This window comes from Drosophila suzukii, chromosome 2R, assembly GCF_043229965.1.
Source record: "Drosophila suzukii chromosome 2R, CBGP_Dsuzu_IsoJpt1.0, whole genome shotgun sequence".
NCBI lineage: Eukaryota > Metazoa > Arthropoda > Insecta > Diptera > Drosophilidae > Drosophila > Drosophila suzukii.
The window spans coordinates 17,660,803-17,681,595 of NC_092081.1; the positions used below are offsets into that span (position 1 = coordinate 17,660,803).

The following is a 20,793-nucleotide window of genomic DNA, read 5'->3' on the forward strand; positions in this document are numbered from 1 at the left end:
GGTAAAAAAGTTCGATTTGTTTAGTTTCATTGCAAAGCCTAACCATTTATCTTAATAGTTTAACAAATAGTAAACGTTAAATAAATTTGAAACTATGTTAAAACAACTTAAGGACAGGATTAAATTTAATTTTAGTTAAAAAAAAACAAAGAAAAAACTAAAAATAATATCGGTTTCAGAAAACTTAAACTCCTCCTTTTTTTATATTTAAGTTTAACTTTAACATCTTTAAGATATTTTAAATAGTTTAAAATGTATTTAACTTTTAATATATTTAATGTATTTGTTGTACTATTAAGATAAATGGTTGATTTTGATAATAGTAATAATTTTAAAGAAAAATCTTGCCCTTCTTAAGCCTTATTCAACGCGCCAAGTAATATCAGTTCTTTAAGAGATTTTTATTCGATACTAAGATCTTTCATGTTTGACTTCCGCTCGTAGCCAAATTGCCAGTCTTTAAGCCATTCGACTGTTAGATGGCCATTTCAAATTTAAAGAGCGCCCGAAAGCATGCTTCGAATTAATGGCGAAACGTCTCGCCGCTTAACCGCACTCACAGGCGTGTCCATAAAAAAAGGCCACCCTGCCATTTGGCCACTCAGTCATTTAGCCATTGACGTCACTGAATTAAGGGCACGGGGAATGGCTCGTTATGGTGGGGGGGGGGGGGGGGGGTTTCTTTAGTAGCGCAGCGAGTGCAGCATCCTTTGGGCCAGGACCTCCATCAAAGTGGAAGTAATAGCGCATAAAACAATAACAAACCGAAATGGCCAAACTCTCGACTGTGGTTGGGCGAAATTTGTTTCCTTTTCGTCCTGGGGCAGGACAATGATTGAAAAGTCGTATAAGCCGGGAAATGTTGCACGTGCTCATGATTCAATTAGGCTAGCAAAATGTCATTGTCTTCCGCTGGTGACCTTTGGCCGGCGGACACTGGTCACCTGAAGAGGGCTGACGTCTTAGCTTTTTTAGCTACTTATAGACCCTTCAAACTATTCAAAATAAAATATAAATATTATATTAATGTCATATTGTTTTTAAGAAAATTATATATTTAAAAAGAGCAAATAAAAGGATATTGTGTCAAAATCAACTTGATAGTTACGTACACGTATATTTTTCACCATTGAATAATGTAAAATGGTTATTGGAAATGTTAGTTTTTGTTCTATTTTTGGTAAAAAATTTGTAGATGATAAAAAGTGAGAAAAGAAATTCGGCACCATTGTTATAACTAGAATAACTGGTACAAATTTCTTTAAAAATTATTTTACATGTTGTGATCAAAACACATATCATTTTCTTACTGTATAGAAACAGTATTGGATTTTCCAAAACTCAAAAAATCTACTCTTTAAACATCGAAATCGAAGAAGCACATGTTATTTTGTTGTTTTTATTTATTAGTAGTATTTATTTTGTATTCGGCAATACAATGAAATCCAGATCATCTTGTAAAAAATTCTGTAAAAATTATTTTACAAGAAGAATATCATTTCTTTTAATTTTTTTAGTATATAGAAACAGTAATGGATTATTCGAAATTCAAAAAATCTACTTAGCAAACATCGATATCGAAAAAAGAACATGTTATTTTAGTATTCTTATTTATTAGTTTTATTTATATAGTATTTTTGGTAAGTATCTAAAACTTGAAGTGAGTGTAAACCAATGAAATTCATTAAAATAAAATCTTTTATCCAGGTAAATCCACTTTAGGATGGCCAAAAAGAAGGCCAACACTGCGGCTGAGGGCGTAGGAATTTTGTTTGGCTGCTTGGGGCTCGGTCTTATGTCACCATCGTCTGCGCATGGCTTCCTTGCAGCAGGACGTTAAATATCAAATCCTATTTATTTGCCAATTTTACATTCGAGTGCACAGGCGGCGAAGGCGATGGCGATGGCAGCAGTGACGTCAGCGCTTCCATAGGCGCCACAGCAGAAGCCAAAAACTATTCACACCAACACGCTAGGCACACTCACACTCACACTCATGCACACTCACACTCAAAAATGGCAAGAGACAAAAAAACGCATAATTTCATTACCAAAGCTCGGGGTTTGTTTTCAATGATGTCATATGGTCGCTGCAAAAGCCGGAAGTCCAAAAAGAGTCCTTGCCAAGCGCAGGCGCTTTGGGAAATCCTTAATAACGCTCTCTCTTTTTTCTCTAGGTGCATCTCTTAGCAAAAGGACATGTGACGTCACTGTTCTCTTAAGGAAAGTTGAGTTTTCCTCGGACTGTTTTTCTTTGTATCTATGTGTGTGGGTCAGCAGCTGTTGTTATGGACGTGTCTTTAGTGGTTCATTTGCCACGATTTTACGTTTATCCTCGAAAGCCCCGTTACTGGTCGCCAGGACATCATTGGGATCAATGACCCCGCTGAGCTCGGGGTTTTGAAATATATTAAATTACCAGCTTTTTGGTTAACATTTTGCACTAACTTTGTGGGGCGAATGCTTGTTTGTATTTGATTTGCCCGAAAGGCTTCTTGCCCCCCCCCCCACCCATTCCAAAACCATCTTCCACATGTAATGTAAGTCAAACAGTGTGCAAATTTTCTTTGTCAATACTCGTTGCCATTTGCCATTTCCATTGCCATTTGCCAATCCCCATTGGCCATTAGTGCCAGGATAACAGGGGGCGAAAGCCAGGCAAACAAACAAATTCCGAGTTAAACAAGCAAGGATATCCCCCTTGAAGTCTGCAGATACGATTGACATTGACGCAGAAGTAAAATAAATCAAAACACACAGGAAAATTCCTGTAAAATGTCAACCGGGCTTGGGAAATATCATCCCATTTGCCATTTGCCATCGCCAGCATGAAAAGTTCTTCCTGTTTTTGGCCAAGTTAAAGAAGAAGCGTAAGCCAGGACATAACCGAAGCGAATCGTTGCCTGCATAACAAATTTATCGCCGGAAGTGATTTTCACTGAAATCCAATCAATAAAAAATTATGCTACTGCTAAAAATAAAGGGAGAAATTGGGTGATGGGGGTCCACCAATTTCGGGCACAGCTTGATGGCGGCCGCCTGAAAGTAGGCAACGATAAAATGGCAACGCTTTTGCATGCCCATCTCGCTGATTGCCAGTGTATGTGTATTAGTATCTGTGTGCGAATCAGGACTCTGGACTCCCTGCAGAAAAAATAAACCCAGTTCGAGTTTTCGGGGGGCCAGAAGTGGCAATCTGCTGTAAAGCGCAGAAAGATTGACGCGAATTTTTATGCGTAAATCCGGAGCGAAGGAACGGAGAGGAAGTCCTTATTCGGGCAGTACATAAGCAATTTTCGTAGCAAATTCCGGCTTAATCTATGCTTCATATGGTGCGCATTACGCTTCACAAGGACTTTTATGATGGAATCGACAGGCCAAGCATAAAATAATTGATTTTCTTTCATTTTTCAGTACCATATTTAGGCACTGGCTTGTAATGTTATATATTTTGTGCTATATTTCAAGAGTTCTTAGAGAGTTATAGATCCTTGAGTGTTTTAATTATAGTTCTCTGGTATCCTTAAATATATATTTTGAAAATATATATATATATATTTTATTTTTTATATTTTAAGGCCCTGGAAGCTAATACCATATGTTCATATGATAGTCCTAGTTTTCCTAGGGTTGTAAGAAAATCAATCAATCAAAAAAATAAAGTAAGATAAAATATATAGTATAAAATATTAATATAATTTAAAAAGGCTTTAAATTCTAAACTATTTTTCATTTCATATTTCATTTAATGATCATTGCTTACACTGATAGAAGAAAGTAGTCCAAAGATTTCAGTTCAATTGAATTATCATTAATATTTTCATTCATAGCCATTTTTATTAATTTTAAATTGGGAATTATTACACATAAAAATTATAAGTAATTAGGGATCTTAATACTAAAAATATCTTTAAACAAAATATGATTAACAGCATATCTAATATTTTATAGCCTATATATATTTTTACTGTTCCACATTTTCTTTATCAGTGTAAGCTTACATTTTCAATGTTGTTAATTTCAAAAACAATGAAAAATCCCGTTGCTTATTCGCAGTAATTAAATTTCAACACAGAGAACACCCAGAAACAAAAAAAGCCCGGCATAACTGCAAAATAATTAAACATAGTCGAGAATAAAGTTTTGTAATTTGAAAATGCCAAAAACTTTTGCCCAAAGTCTAGGGCGCTGCTTATCGAGTAAACCAGAAAAGGTACATAAACGTATCCCCAGACAAAACTTTGCTTGTAAGCATTTATTTATATTAAATTCCCCCGGGGGGGAAAGGGCAAGCGCGACGGGGTTCTTAAGTTATGCGCCATTCTAAGATAGCATATTTTTTGAGATAAATCAACAGAGAGCCCAGATGCAAAGGGAACGCAACAATAACAAAAGAACAACTGAACTGAGAGGCAAAAAGCATTGAAGGAGAGAAAAGTGTAAATAAACAAGAAGAGCTGCAAATGGCCAGCTAAAATCTGGCCAAGAACAAAAGGTTATTGGGTAATTTATGGCCACAAGTTGCAAAAACACAAGTCCATTTGGTATATCTATAAATATATATTTACTATATAAATTTAACACGTGCAATTGGTTAAATTTACTGCTGTGATGTGACGTCACAAGACTCGAGAGCTGCTGATAAGAAAATGCAATACTAAAATCAGTTAAGAGAGCCACTCAGCTGGCCGAAGAGTCCGGGCAAAGAGAGAGAGCCACTGATAACAGGGAGAAAGCTGGAGAAAGTTGCAAAAGAGAGGAGCAGAGAGAGCGCCATCCGCAGCTATAAAAGAAAACGCCAGAGGCCGCAGCCCTCAATTCGTTAGTGGACGTGCCGGCGATCGCATCAAGCGAGGAAAAGCTCCTCCAAAAATTTCAGTTCATAAGAAAAGCCCCCCAAAAACAAACCATATATATTTTTGTAGTAAACATAAAAATAAAAAAAAATTAAAACATAACAAACCATAAAGAAAAAAAATCTGCAAAGGAAGCAAGAAAATGTTTCATCTTTGCATTGACGCACAGATATAAAGATACAAAGATACAAAGATAGCTGGCCAAATGACATCAAAGTGAATGTAAACAGTAAATGTTAAACATTTGCCAAGTGCCCGTAAATAAGCGTGAATAAATTACAATTACACGCGTCCAACTGCGCAGCAAAATATGCTAGTGAAAAGTGCCACAACAGCAGAAAAAGGAGCCGCTTTTCATCTGAGCCAAAAGGGAGTCCTGCTGTAGTATTCATTAAAGCCAGGCCAAAAGGAAAATTCAGGAAAACCTGGAAAAGCAGCAGCAGCAGCAGCAGCGGGAAAAGGTGAGCCAAGGTGTTTGTGTGTCTACGTGCCCTCAAATTAACCAAAAAGGCTGCGAGCGCAGGAGTCCCGAATATGTAAATTCACAGACACCTTTCGGGTTGGCCGAAATGGGGAAAATTCATTCCATCAGTGAAAAGAGCAGCAATCAGCGGGAAAAATGGCTGGCCAGTAGGAATGATGACATAAAGAAACGGTAGCCGAAAATGTAAATAAATAATGGCCAGCGGCACACTTAATATTTCCCGGGTGCCAGTGCATCCATGTTAAGCATCCCAAAGTGCAATTACCAAATGTGCCCCTACTCGTCCCCCCATTTTCGAGTACATATATAACCATGTTCGATTATGACCCCGTTGACAGGCAAATGTTTTCCCACAAATTTCCGCGGAACTCGCAGAAGCCAGAGGGATTCCTTGGCAGACCAAAATTGCGTGCAGAGAGAAAAGAAAAACACACAAAGTTGTCGAAAAGTTTCGGGAATTTCAAATTCAAATGTCAATACAACTTTTGAAGTTTACAAATTGTATTAAATTCTTGGAAAGTTGCTTTCAAGATGCTTTCAACTCAATTTTAGGCAAAAAACAAATGGTATTTATATGAATTTAGATAAAAAGGTCAATCCACACTTAAAATATCCATCGGTGCTTTTATATAATGTTTTAAAATGCGTTTGTTATCCATTTAAAACAAAAAACTGTATAGGGTTGTCATACAACTCACTAGGGTTTTAAGATCACCTTTAAATTTTATACTTGGTGTCTAAAAGTATGCAGTAAATAAAGAATAACCGACATTCTGATTGAATTCATTGTACTTCTGGTTTTAAAATATATTGTTGCATACTTTTAGACACCTAAAATGATTTTTTAAAGTGATTTACATAATCATAGTGATTTGTGTGACAACTCCTATAATATGTTATAAATATAGATTGGATTAAAAAGGATTTTCCACTTTCTTTGACTGGTTTAACAATTTTTATTATTAAGAAAATAAATAATGATTTTAAGAAAAACATTTTTTATCATTCAAGTATCACTGGAATTTCGACTTTTTATTATAAACATTGTTTGATTTTCTCTCTCTGTAGCCAAAAATTATCACTCAGAGGCCATAATTTGCATGGCGCTGACTATTCGATTTGATTTCCCTTTTCATTAGGTTTTCACTGCTAGAAGGAAAAACTGCTTTCCAATTAAACGCGTTTGGCGCTATTTCGCGGAAATTTAGATTGCGTATTTTGGGCATTTTGTCCAGGCAGATGCCCATTCCAGTTTGGATTAATGATTGGTTCATGCCGCGTCCAAAATACGTTTTATTTCGCCTAAAACAGTTTCGATTTGTTTTAGTTTATGGGCCATAATAGCTGTTTTAATGGGCTTACATTTAAATAAAGATTTTTGGGGGTGTGGAAAATTAACGGACTGCTTAACTTATGCTTCGCATTTCCATCATACCTGCATATTTATATGATTTTTTACCTTTTTTCATCGCTACCCATCAGAGCGTTAGTCAATTTCCATAATTAAAAGTGTCAAGCAATTTGCTCAACGTCCGGGAAAAGGCAGCTGTAGACGGGGAAAATCGGGTAACATCCGTGACATGGGAAAAAGGAGCAGACAGTTGCCAGCAGGCTGGTGGGCGACATGTCCTGCAATTTGCTTCTGATTCAATTACTTTTGCCCATTCATTTTTCGCCCCCCTTTTCCCTTTTTACCTCTCATCTCACCTGGCGCCCATGTGCATAATTTGATTTTGCAGCACAAAGTAAACAAATTGAAGGGGGGTGCAAAAAGTGCAACACAGGGCGTATGCTTGATTTTTTTTTTTATCAAAGTTTGTTCTTTTTCATTTACATTACTTCACTACACATTTAACTAGATCTCCAGTGTGTTCTTGCCATAGACAATTTGTCGCGTTTGCCACTGCTATTTAGCTGATGGTTTTATCTGCACCCCTGTCCGTTGTCTTTCTAATTTGCGATAAACTGACACAAGATTGCAGCTACTTTATTCAAATTATGTGATAAGCCGCAGCGTCGCGCAGCCAGAAAAGCAAACAAAATGGCAAAAATAGCACGAAGCCCGGCACAGAAATGTGACACAGGCCCCAAGTATCCCAAAAATCCGAGTACCCACACCCAGTCTTTACTTTTTTTTCCAGTTTTCTGTGTTTTTTTATTATTTATTTTTTGTTGGGAGTGTGCTGCACGCAAATCAGTGAGGCAAGCATTTTGCCCAGGGGCGTGGCGTTCGCATTGAAGTCCCCATCCCGCTTTTCCCTCGCTTTTCCCCTCAGTTTTCCTCGCCCGCGGTGAGATACGCGATACGCAAAGAAGATACGCGGCCCAGCAGATACACTAGGCAACAAAGTTTAGCATAACAATGGGCAAACGTAGACGATGAGAAATTACTTTTTAAAATTTTGTTGTTAAACCAAGTTCAGACAAACAAAGAACTTTCCAAGCAATACAAAAGATGGCCTTGAATTTCCATTGAAAATAAAATATATATTGTTATATACTTTGTTGGGTTTTCTATAAAAAATCAAGGTCATTCCATATATATGTAGGACACAATATTAAAATAAACCCTTGGCTTTTTAATAAGCAGTTCAGGCAAGTAATATTTTCCTAAGGCATTTAAAACAAAATATTTTCATCCAATAAAAATATTAGATATCTGTTGTTATATGATTAGTATAATTTGTATATCTTTAAAGATATCTGTTTATGCTTATAACCTTGAAGTATTAGTACATTTTCAAAATCAAAAAAAAGTTGGTACTTACATTTTACAATTACCGTGTTGGCCAGTGTAATAGCACCAAGCAAAAAGAGCCATTCGCTTCCCTGTAAATTTCATTCATGTCAGTTTTTTGTTTGGCCAGCGCTGATTAGAGGTTCAACGCTGGCTGATAATTTGCCAAATACTACAGATACAGATATGGCAATGACTACTAACGAGCATTTAATGGCAACGACTTATCGCCCCGCCAAGTGCGTCTAATCGATGTTTTGACTCTACTATTAAATCGATCCCATCATACCCATTACGCATACGTCGCGTGGGCCGTGTGCCCAGTGCTAATGAACTTCCTTCAAAGTTGATTAAAGCACTATTCCCCATTTTACCAAGCTCTTCGGGGGTCTCGAGCCGAAATAATTTCAATTTCACACATTGAACAACACACAAATTATTTCAGCAACAAACTTTGATGTCAAAGTTTTGCACTATTCTGAATGTTTAACATGTGTTCCATGCCATGGGATATATACATGGCAACAGTCGTGGCTAAAAAAATAGTTCTAGGAACTAAAGATATTTATTATATTATTAAATTTAAAAAGGTAAAGTTACTAATGTTACATTCTTTTATAGGTTTTAAAAATTCTTTCTACGCAGAACAAACACTTTAGTACTATAAATGCATATAGTATAAAAGAATATTTTTTCGATAATTCATTTGATGAAAATGGTAATGTTAGTTTCTTTGGTTATTAAATTTAATAAATTTCTGTCCGCAATATATTTAATCTTATAAATTAAACAAAATACAAATGTGGGATCATTTTAAAGGTAAACGAAAAAATACGGGAGTATTTAAGTCCAATAAAATATTTGTCACGATTTACTTGGTAATCCATAACCCCAAATTAATATATAAATTAGCCAAAATAGTTACTATTTTTGTAACTCCCACTGTACCTGCATACACCCGCCCATATGTTTCCCATGTACATATATAATTTGGCATTGTTTGCGGTGGTGCAAAGTAGAAAAGTTTTCCTTGCATTGTGCAGACGACTCCATTAGAATGAAAAATGCGCTTAGACGACCGAAACTTCCACATCGTCTGGATATTAAGATAAATTTATTACGGACCAAATAGAAACTCCGGAAGAAACTTGAAAGACACAATCACTGGTTTTAGGACTTGGCCAAGAAAGCACTGTGTAAACAAGCCAAGTTTCAGTACTATTTGTTGGCCAAGTTGGGTGCCTTGATTAAAAGTAAACTCGTTGAATTAATTATATAATTCGCTTGGTCCAACACAATTAACACTTTGTGGTGTAGTTAAATATTAAATAACAAAGAGATTGAAGACTAAGAACAATAGATTTACGGCACAAACATGGAGTGTTTGCTTTTACTTTATCTGATGTTTGCCCCGAAGATTTCCTCACAACTTCCGCTGACTTTTTGTGTTTGCTAATTTCCTTGCAGCATGCACTAAACACGAGGAGGAGCTAACCCATCTCCCGTCTCTTTCCGGCTCGCTCCCCTGTCGCCGTCCCTTTCTATTGAAGCGCCACGGAAGAAGCAGCAGAAAGGTATGTAAACACGTATAAATAGTCAAATAATTCGCTTTTAACGGGCTCATCAAAATGTAAACAATCCCCAATCCTCGGGGACTATTACTCTCGTATCTTGTATCTTGTAGATGTACACAGGGAAAAAAATCATACAAATTTAAATGGATTTCCTAACAGCATAACAAATATTTTAATGTTGTTCGTAGATAAAAAGAGTTCTTAGATCAGTACGTTTTTAAGCCAGTTGTTTTCGCAGCGTATCTGTATCTAAACATGTATCCGTATCTGTCTGGAACCTGGCTGTTAACCCTTGTTCGCCCCTGTTTGCCGGGGGTCCCAAAGGTTATGCCAAACATAAATTATTTGAGCGCGTGTTCAGCAGAATGTTGAATAAATAAGAGTGCGGCCTGTTTGCGCTGTCATAAAATGCAAAAGGCGCCCGCCGAGAGCCGTGTAAATAATTTAATTTCATTTTGTTGCCACTTCTATCTATCACAACTATCAGCATAATGATGAATGCGTGGAGCTCTCCTAATAGGAGAGCCATTACAAAAAAAGGCCATAAAAGTTGCGCAAATTATGGTCGTAAAACAATTTATCAAAATATGTGACATTAACTGCCCCATCACATGTCAATCATCGAAGGACATGCTCATTAGGCGTGGCCCAAACGAATATGTACTATATACTATGCTATTTTTAGTGCAACAATTATCCGACCCTTGGCATATTACAAAGCGGAAACGGAAATAGAAATACAGAATGGCAGCGGAAGTGACACGGCGGCCATTGTTGAAGTCCCGATGGCTCCGGATGTTAATGAGATGCAAATAAGGCTCATGTGCGAAAACGATTTGACCGACTTGGCATTTGCCAGTCACCATTTACCATTCGCCATTTGCCATCCACCATTTGCATATGTCCCAGATCCGGATATGCGACTATGCGAATAAGGACTCCAAGCAGGACCTTTGGCATACGAGTATCTGCGCATTACGGCCACAAATACAGCGGCATTTGGGGAAACACAAAGTGACGGCAATATGTGATAATGGCGTCTGACAGCCCCGACGAGAGTGTGTGAGTGTGAGGGGGCTTCGTCCTTTGCGAATAGAGTCCTGTTAAGGCGGCCCACAGGAACGCTCCTAATCCAAAGTCCGATTCGGGATGTGCCATTCAGGGTTAACGTGCTGTAAAAAATCGTCCTGCAATCGGGCTTGTATGTGCCAAAATGGGCACAAAACGTAATATCCTTACGAAATTGGCGACAAAACGCGTCAGCACAACAAGGGGTTTCATAGGAATATTATGTAAAATGAAAACAAATTATAATTTTTACTTGATTCCGATTATCAATGCTAAGAGCTGGATGGGATTTCATTATTTCATTTATTTTATCAGGTGTAATTTTTTAAATAGATAAAATACGTGACTTAAAAAATAATATAAAAGCACGGAAGAACGCTATAGACGAGTGGTCTTAATGATTATTAATGAGAACAATACATTTCAGTTTGTGGGGCGCTAGAGTGGGCATGGCACCCTAACAAAACAAACTTGCGCTGCGCAGGAATCTCTAGAATCTGCATGCCTAATCCCAGTATTGCAGCTTTTGTTCTATGAGAAAATAATATCCTAAACTTTAAAATGAAAACTGTACTTTGTATTGGAAATAGGTGCCTATATCTTATTATAATGTTTAATTATTGACAAACTATTAAACATATTATTTAAAGAGTTAATTTTGAGTTGAAATAATACTCCAACTTATATTAACTTATTTTTAAATTGTGCTTTATTATTTGCCTATCCTTTCTCTCTATGGATGTTTTTCCTGACACCCCGACAGTTATCGGTTCTCCGGAATCACCCACATAGATTACAACCCGTGGCATTCGCATTTAGCCTGTCAAATGTGCCAGTCAAAGTTGCCGCCGCCTTTGCATTCTTTTTTTCACAGTCGACTTGCCTTTGTCTTCGGCAACGCGTGGCACTCCAATTAAGCGACAAAATGCCTTCAATATTTTGTCATGTCTTTGATTTATACGAGTTTCGAGTGCTCGAAATTTGTAACATGTGTCGGGCATTCCATCTCAATATTGGCCAACTGTCGCCAGTGGCAACGCGGGGAAATAAACCCAAGCTACTTTTCCGAATCCCGTGGATTGGCTGGCGATGATGACGTATGGGCAGGTACAGTGGGTGCATTGTGCAATCGCCGAGAACCCTTAATTGACACACATGAATGAGTACGAGTACGGTATTTTTTCAGCTTGCCAAATTGTTGAGGTGAAGCACAATCAATTTTTCATCTATCCCTGGCTCTGACCAAAACAAATACACACAATCGCACTGGCCGTTGAATGTCAATAAACCGCACACACTGACAGCATTGAGTATCTGTGAGTTAAACAATAACAATAACAGGGCAGAGACAAATCCGTTACTCGCAACGCCGTCGACGTCAACATTTCAATGGCCATTTTCGCTGCGGTCTAAAGGGGCTCTGACGTCAGAGGCCGACCGAGTGGTGAGTGCTATATGTTGTACGCTGTACGCTGCACTGGGAAAATAAACACTCGGAAAGGGAAAAATATTATTTAATACTTAGTTATATGTATTCTATCATTAGTAAAGTGGGTAAATAAGCCAGCCAAGCAAACATTTTTTTATTTCAGATTTGGGTTCGAAATTGAGAGTAACTCAGTTTTATAAAAAATAACAAAATATCTCTTAAATACGTAGTTATATTCCTAGTTTTATAAACTTTACATAGTATTTATTTACTTTCCATTTGAGTTATTAGATTTATAAGAAGATAGTTTAATTTTCTCTTTTGATAACCTTTCTGTTTAATATTTTGTAGTAAGTTTAAATAAAAGATTTAGTTCGGAATTTATAGTTGATGTAAGTACTACAAATGTTAATATGACTTTTTAATGATAATTTTATAATAATGAGTATTACAAACAATTTTAAGATGAAATAAGTTTTTATGATAATATTTATAAGTTACTTGGAAATTGTTGGTGAAAAAGTATATCCGTTAATAATGTCTATTTTAATGATGACTGTGTTTCAATTCCCATTAACTTCATTACACTCTGGTGTAGATGTTTCAAAACATAAGATTATATGATTAATACATTCCGTTTTGGAATCAGTTCTAATGGGATATAATATTATTTTTTAATTATGTTTAAATATATATTGACGATTTCTAGTAATTTTTAAAGATTAATTTGGACACATAGTGTTTTCCCTTAGACACTCTTTCTTTTATATATATTTTTTTTGCAATTTATTCAACTTTTTAGAATTTTTCTCTATGTATTCACTCGGTTACGAGATACCACACAGATTTATATTCCCTATCCATGTGCGTTTGTAATCTGGGGCAGCCAAAAAGCGTTTGCTATTTTAGGTTGTGTGTTGTAAGTGCGGGCATTGCTGCAGGCCAAAACGAATCCGAATCCGAGTCCGAATCGATTTGGCCACTGGCCACTGGCCCAGGAAATACTGGTATTTCTCATCTGTCACGCTGACCGGAGGGGCGTGGCCCGGCTTAAATATGTCTAGGAAACGGCAAAAAAAAAATACATGAAAGAAGGAAAGAAATCCTGGAAAATTCCGCTTTAAGAAGTTCGGCATTCCGGCACTTGATTTCTCGCTCTGTCATGCACTTTGCCCCCGTTGGTCGGTAAAAATTTTCCACTTTAGTTCATCAAATATTTAACCGCAGGGGAACGGAGCCGTGGCATCCGTGTAAACATCCACGAGTTCCGAAAGCCGCTAAAACCGCAACCAAAACAAACTCAAACAAGGCGAGCAAATCTGGAAATCTTTCTAATTGTGGCAATTCAATCAAATCGCTTTCCCTTCCTTTGCCAGCTTTTCGCTTGGCTTTCCGCTAGGATTTCCGTGTTTCGCAATAGAGATGGTCAAATTAACCACTTTATTATCTGCTATATATACTTCAGAGATCTAAAATAACAAACTTTTTGTTAAGTCATTTCTAAATAAATGCAGCTTAATTATTATTATAAAAATAGAATTGATATAATCATATATTGCCTAACGAACTTATTTTTTTCAATTGTAATATTAGTATATAATTGCTTTAACTAATTAAAACATTAATAATAAAAGCGCATAACAGCATGTTGATTGAAAACAATGTTTTTATATTTTAATAAAATCACATTTTTACCTGATTCCAACATTTTTGCTATGTAAAACTATTATAGTATTGCCCTTTATTTTTTTGTTTGTTAATTTGTTTATTTTTTTACGGTCCAAAATAAATATGTACATAAAAAGAAAACATATTAAGATAAACTTAGGGAAGTTTATTTCATAAAAATGTTATTGACTTAAAAAAAATAAATAGATATATAAAGAAAATTAATGAAATATTTTAACACAAACTTATAGAAGTTAGTTTTATAAAAATATTATTGATTTTTGTAAAGTTTTGATCTATAAAGTGTCATCTCTGCTGTCTCCGGGTTGCCAGGTTGCGGAGGCTAGTCGACCAGGTGCTGCAAATGTGTAAGGTCAGCTATAAGATCATTCCGTATTTTTATACTTATGTGCCGAAAGACGCGGCGTCCCTCCATTCAGGCATCGATTTGTTTGTTTGCCTGTCTATTTTTATAGATCGCCGGCATGCACGGCCATTCTCCTCCAGCACGCTTCTGTTTATCGAAGACAAAACAGTTTTTATTGTTTAAGAAATTATATTCAGCAGCACATGGACATGAACACACCTCCCAGTCCCAATCCCAAGCCCACAGTGCCTCCCGGGAAAATGGGGGCAGGCGAGGTGTGGCGTCATCAATTTCCATTGAAGGCTGTCCGACCGTCGATCAAAGTGAAAATTCAGGGGGCGCACTCGCCGGAGGGAAATCTCTCCAGAAACACGGACGGAAATGTATTTTAGCACATCTAAACACTGAGGGAAAAGTTGGCATTTAAACTTTGAATCCAATTAATTATGTGTTTATTCTAAATAAGCTTACAATTTAAACAAAACTAAAAGGCCCTCTAATGAAGTTAAAAAAGGTGTGACGAAAGCGTTTTTAAAATAGAAAATTGTATGAAGGTTTCAAGTTAAATATGACCCAAAAATCTTCAGAATGCCATCACTTTCTTATGGATTTTCCGAGTTTCGACGTTTAGTCCAATTGATATTGTGAACCAATAAACTTCTGAATAGTAGTGTTACAATCTGCGATTCGTCACTACGTAAAATGCCATGCATAGCATGATAAACGTATCACCGAAAAAGGTAGTATTACAAATCGCAATTCGTCACTACGTAGAATGCCCTTCATAACATTATCAACATATTACCTAAAAGCATAGGATAAATATTTATTTTTGAATTTAATGTAGGGGTACTTCTTAAAAAAAGGTTCCTCTATTGTTTATAACTTTCTTATGCGTTTCATTATTGTATAAATTAAAACTGAACATCAAATGAGAGTTTGAGTATGTAAACGTAATAACTTGATTTAATAGAACTAATAATATCTATGCGAGTTCACAAACTTTAAACTTTTCCCACCTGTAAACTTTTAGTGCTTCATTACTTTTTTTCGCTATTCGGGATGACATGGCGAAACAGCATGGGAATAAGATGGTGAATGGGTTAAATTGGGGGCATGAGGATGGGGTTCTGTTCGGTTATGGTGCCTACGTTTATGGTTATGGCCTGGTGTTGCTGGCAATTTTCGCCAGGGCTTCCTTTTTGCCCGTGGCTGCTGCTCTTTGCAGGCGACTTTGTTGCCGGAGTTATTTTTGGCATAAAACATTTTCGAGCATTAATTACGCATTCACGGCACGTACTTGTCGGTCTTTTGGCGTAAATAAAATTAAAAGTTCTCCCCTCGCCCGAACACCCCGCTGCTGCCCATTTTCCAACCATCACGATGGCAATAAAACAAAGTAACATCAACTGTTTAGCCGGCCAATTAACAGCAATTAAATCGCGCAGAAATACAAAGAACGAAATGTCTGCATCGGTCGGTTGGCCCAGTTTAAAGTGAGATGGGAAAACTGGCTGGGGGAAAAACGGAAAACCATTTTTCATGACCACGGTGCTGGAAAACTGAAAGCTGAAAGCAAACAAAGGCCAATGGTGCAAAGCAATACCTTTCAAATCGACGTCAATTGGGGTTGTATTAGCTAGAGGTTAGCACTTGGGGTTTTTCAAACAATCTTAGCTTTTAAGAAAATATTTACAATCTCCTTAATAGCTTAAGATTTTTCTATCTTTTACTTAAACTTCTTATAAAAGAAAACTTTTTTTATATATAATAAAAATGCCAAGGGTTGGCACTTGAGTTATTTTAAAACAACTGAGTTCTAAGCAAATATTTTAAGTCTTCTTGGACAGCTAAAGATTTTTTAACATTTTATTTAAACTTCTTATCAAAGGCAACTTTTTTTATATTTAATAAAAATGCCTAGTTACTGTTTTGGTCACATTTTCTTTATGCCCCATTTAATATCCCCTTAAAAACTATTTTTTGAGGAATAAAATGATAAAGATTTTTGGTTTTTATTTTAAATAATTCCATTAGATATTGGCTTTCAATTTATATCCTTTTAAAACCAACCCCAATGCGATTAAATCCTTTTTTCTAATTCAATCAAAGAGTGTATGTTCATCGATTGCCAATTTATGTTGCCAGCTTTTTTATTTATTTTCCTCTGCCAACCAATATTTCTATTTCCGATGGCTGCCTTTAATGCTACTTGGCCTGGGGGGCTATTGACATTTTATTTCGCTCGAGTGTTTGTTGGTCGAAAGCTTAGAGCCAAATCCACGCGCGAATCTCATTTATATTTAATTTTTTCATTTCCAACCGCTTTGGCGTCATACTTTGTGCACTTGATCCTCGTAAAAACAGGACGTGACATTACATGCCACGCTGACAATGGGTTCGCGACGTTGAGTGGAAACTGCATGGCATCGGATGCAGACAATAAATTTGATTCAATTGCTGTCACAAAAGCGAAGAGCGCTGTGCGGCTGTGTATTGGTTACCCATCCCCGATCTGAATCCCCATTCCCATTCCCATCCCCGATCCCAATACCCTCCAGAAACAGTTGTCATCTTCCTTTGTTGGCACCGCCTCCAGTCGCGCAGCTGATTGTGCATGACCAGCATTTGATAAAGGAGCTATGGATGTAGCTCTATAGCTATAGCTCTGGAACTATGGACTTTGGAACTATAGAGCCCTGGCCGCAAATACAGCCGTTCAGTACCGATGCGAAATAACAATGACAGTGAGCTTTTCGCTTTCTCCTTGGCAGTCTTTGTGAAGTCCCTTTCCCCACTTCCGGTTCCCTTTGGTTGACAAGCGGAAGTGTGCAGAAAAGCAAAAAAGACGCGACCAGACGCCATACTTAAAGCGCACTTCCTGTGGTCCGTGAGCAGGGTTGTCTGGTCCAGGGGATTAAAAGACAGTTTGGTACTTGGAGTCCTAACATTACTATTCAAACGGCGTTTAAATCAAATAAATTAACATTAAATACAAACTTAAGAAGACAGTCTTTCTGAAAATCTTTGTAGTCACGAACCTGTTTCTGTAATTCTTAGAAACAGTTCTTCCTTAATGGTCTAAAAAAAATATATTCCTTTGGTACTCAGAACTTAGTACTTTTATATACCTAGTGTCAGGATCAATTCGATATTTTCTGGTATTTTTATTGTCTAAAGTAAAATAGACATTCGAATGGTATTTTTCGATTATATCTCTCTTCGAAAATACTCTAAAACCAATTAAGAGTGAAAAAAGCTAGGTTGTGACTCAATCAATCATGAATGAAAGCGAAAAAAAAATACTTTCGAAGTAACATTTTTAATTTGATGTCTTCAAAGTGATCCCGGGGTAAAAATAAAAATGTTAAGAAATTTCCCTAAAAAGAGTACCATATCATCTCAATTTTTTATCAGTATGCTAATGTCAATGTCAACTAACACATATTTTGTACAAAATTTGATGTAAGTAAGTGTTCCTCAAGGATTTTAAATAAAGCCCCTTAAAAACAGGACCACATTTATTCAAGTTTTTGATTAAATAACTGTGAAAACCAGAGAGTAGGTTTGAAAAGCTCCTATATTTCTGGGGAAAGGTTAAGATATCAACACTAACCTATGACCCTATGACGATGTATCTACATACATGTATTTCCCCTCGAATGTATCCATGACCGTGTCTGCCCAGCAGACATTCGCGGCCAGTTCTGTCAAAGTCAGTGGAAACACAATTGCATTTTTTCCACAGCCACGCCCTCCATCTATCCATAGTTTTAATTGCTCCAGGGCTTCCGCCCCTCCTGCTGCGGTATTTTTGCGTTTTTATCCCCGTAGTTTATTTAGTGCAGCACATGTCCGGTCCCATTTACATCGACCCAGTGCAGTTCGATTCCGCGGGGCCTGCTGTGTGGTGACATTTGCTTCTGGGGTCAGCAAGTACACGCCAAAAAAGAGGAGTTCCTTACAAAAATTGATAAAAACTGTTATAAACAAATGTTGAACAAACATGTATAAACAAAGAAAAATATTATTTTTATTTATTACTTATGGGAAATGTTTAATTTTTTGTGTGTGTACCACTGACCATTGCTGCGAGCGTGCTAAACTGACGGTTTACGGTGGGTTTTAAGCGTTTAGCGGGTGTGCACACCACTAACCCCCACACACACACATACACATGCGGCATTGTGTGGCACATGCAACATGGTTTTAAGCCCTGCAGCTCAGTTCACACATTCCCCAAAAAGTATGCTAACACTTTTGTTTAGAACGACCAGCGAACTCGGGGATTACGAGGGGATTTTCTAGCTGGCAAAAACTCGATGATTCGAACTCAAATTTAATATTTCAGTTTACGCATGAATTTTTAAAGATTTTTCTTGAAGATTGAAAGCTCAAACTCTAAGTCTCAACTTTAGACTGAAGGTAGTGGTCAAATATGTCGCAATTAATGGTTGAAGATTAATAAGATCTCAGCACTTAATGATGTTAGAGGCAATACATATATCAAAAACGGCCATTTAAAATAAATTCATTAAAAATTCGATAACCTAATGTGATGTTATTTTTATGAATGACATTAGGAAATCCAAATAACTAACTTTTCGTTGATATTTTTATTAAAACATTACATTTTATTACTAGTTTTCAATCAGATAAATACTGGGCACTAATCTCAATGTCAAAAGTTAGTGTAAAATTCAGAAATCAATCTTTATTTTAATTATATTTAATTTTACACTAGTTTATTTTCGGATAAAAAATAAGTAACATTAAAGTTTGAAAATGCCCTTCTGCAGTATTTTGATTAAGCCCCATTAAACTAGTTTCAACTGAATATGCATTTCTTATATTACTCAGTCGAAGAGCATAATAACGATTTAGCGCACTCAAAAAACGCAATAAATATTCAAGAGTCTGAGCATGTACCCATAAAAAGCGTGTTGTGAAAGGCAAATGAGTATTCTCATTTAAGTACATATCTTTTGCATGGCACTCGACCTTTTTAACCCCTGCTTGCCACCGAAAATGCTGGGACTGCTGCTGACAGGACTCACGATTCAGGATTCAGAATTCAGGATCCAGGATCCAGATTGCCGCCGGCTGCTCTGTGCACTCAACTAAAATAAAATAGAAGCGAGTGAGTTGTGTGCACGGCTCATTGACAATCTTGCAGCGTGTTTTTTCGCTTTTCGCTGGCTGTTTGCATTATTGTCAGGGGAAAACAATGGGTAGAGCTACTGCGAGTGCACGGCCCACGCGACTGATAAACAATAATGTCAATTTCATAAAAGCAAACACTCGTCGCCATTCACATTCAGCGGAGGCAAACATTTTCCGCACCCAACGCTGCTTTTGAATGCCAAGGGGAAGAGCAATCGATTGAAAATATATTCGAATTTATATTCATGCATGGCTTGTGACGTATTCATGGATTTATTTTTACCGATCAAATCAGGGACGTTAATTAAAGCGCAATTCGTCATGCACCTTTTTTCTGGAGCCCTTTTTGCAGAGGGACATGTATCCCTTTGAATATATTCATATGTGTATATGCTCGCATTTTAAAGTTAAATTAAGTTTGGGCCTTGCATTTTCCACCGATGCAGCTAAATAATTTATTTATGCCTGACATCAATTGATTTACAATTACTTATTTAATACACACTTGTATGCCTTAAAACGACACAATGCTCTCAAATGGATTATGTCACACATTTTCCTCAACATGCGTTTCATCAATGGTAGGTAATGTTACTAAGCTTGAGTTAACTTTTGGATAATGAGAACTAATTATTGGGAAAAGTTTTGGATGGCCTATACATATTTTATTATATTAAGTTATTATGAGTTTTAACAGAAAGCAGAAACTTACATACGCTAGCAATATCATATTAGATATTAGTTATTAAATACTTAATATACTTCATTATAAATATGCAACTTTAAAGCAGAAGAAGTTTTTAATAAATATACCGAATTTGAATAAAAAGATAGGACCTTATTTTATACGCGTTTTTAAAATATAATGCGATATTTTGCCAATTTTTTCATTATTTTTCCGTTCATATTTATGGAAGCTATAAAAACGTAGTTCTGAAATATTGAACAATTATTACATTTCGATTGCAATGTTTGTTTTAACGATGTTATAAAAAATGGAATACCTACTTTACAATAATTTACAAAAACACTTCAGTTTATGGATAAATTTCGCGCTTTTATTAAACGATCATTCGCAACTTTATTTGTTTTTCTGATTACATTAATAAATACGTATTTATTTGTCATTTGCGTAATTCACAAAAAAGGAAACACATATCACGGAAATATGAATAAAAAGCCGACATGATTGAGTGTTTCATACAATCACAAATCTTGTTTAACTAATTACAATTTAAAGGCGATTTGGAGTGGGTGGGCTAACTTTCGAATAAATGAAATGGTTATTGATGTGCTGGAAAATATTTGATTTTTTGCTTGGTGATCAGAGTGCGGCGGCCATTAAACAGGGCCACAAAGCTAAAGGCCATAAAAAATCGCAATATGCTGTTGTTTTATTTGATTTACTTTTATTATTGCTCTGCCCAAAAAGATACCAGAACGGTGG

At 36.4% G+C, this 20,793-nt stretch overlaps 1 protein-coding gene across 2 annotated transcripts in view; it reads left to right on the forward strand.

Moving 5' to 3' along the window:
• The first annotated feature begins 4,811 nt into the window (after positions 1 to 4,811).
• Positions 4,812 to 20,793, forward strand: part of Dgk (diacyl glycerol kinase 1) — a 54,552-nt gene continuing 38,570 nt past the window's right edge. For both annotated transcript variants that reach the window (XM_036813182.3, XM_036813183.3), the window contains exons 1-2: positions 4,812 to 5,317; positions 9,545 to 9,651. The gene's annotated coding sequence lies outside the window, so the exon portion shown is untranslated. The remainder of the gene's footprint in view (positions 5,318 to 9,544; positions 9,652 to 20,793) is intronic.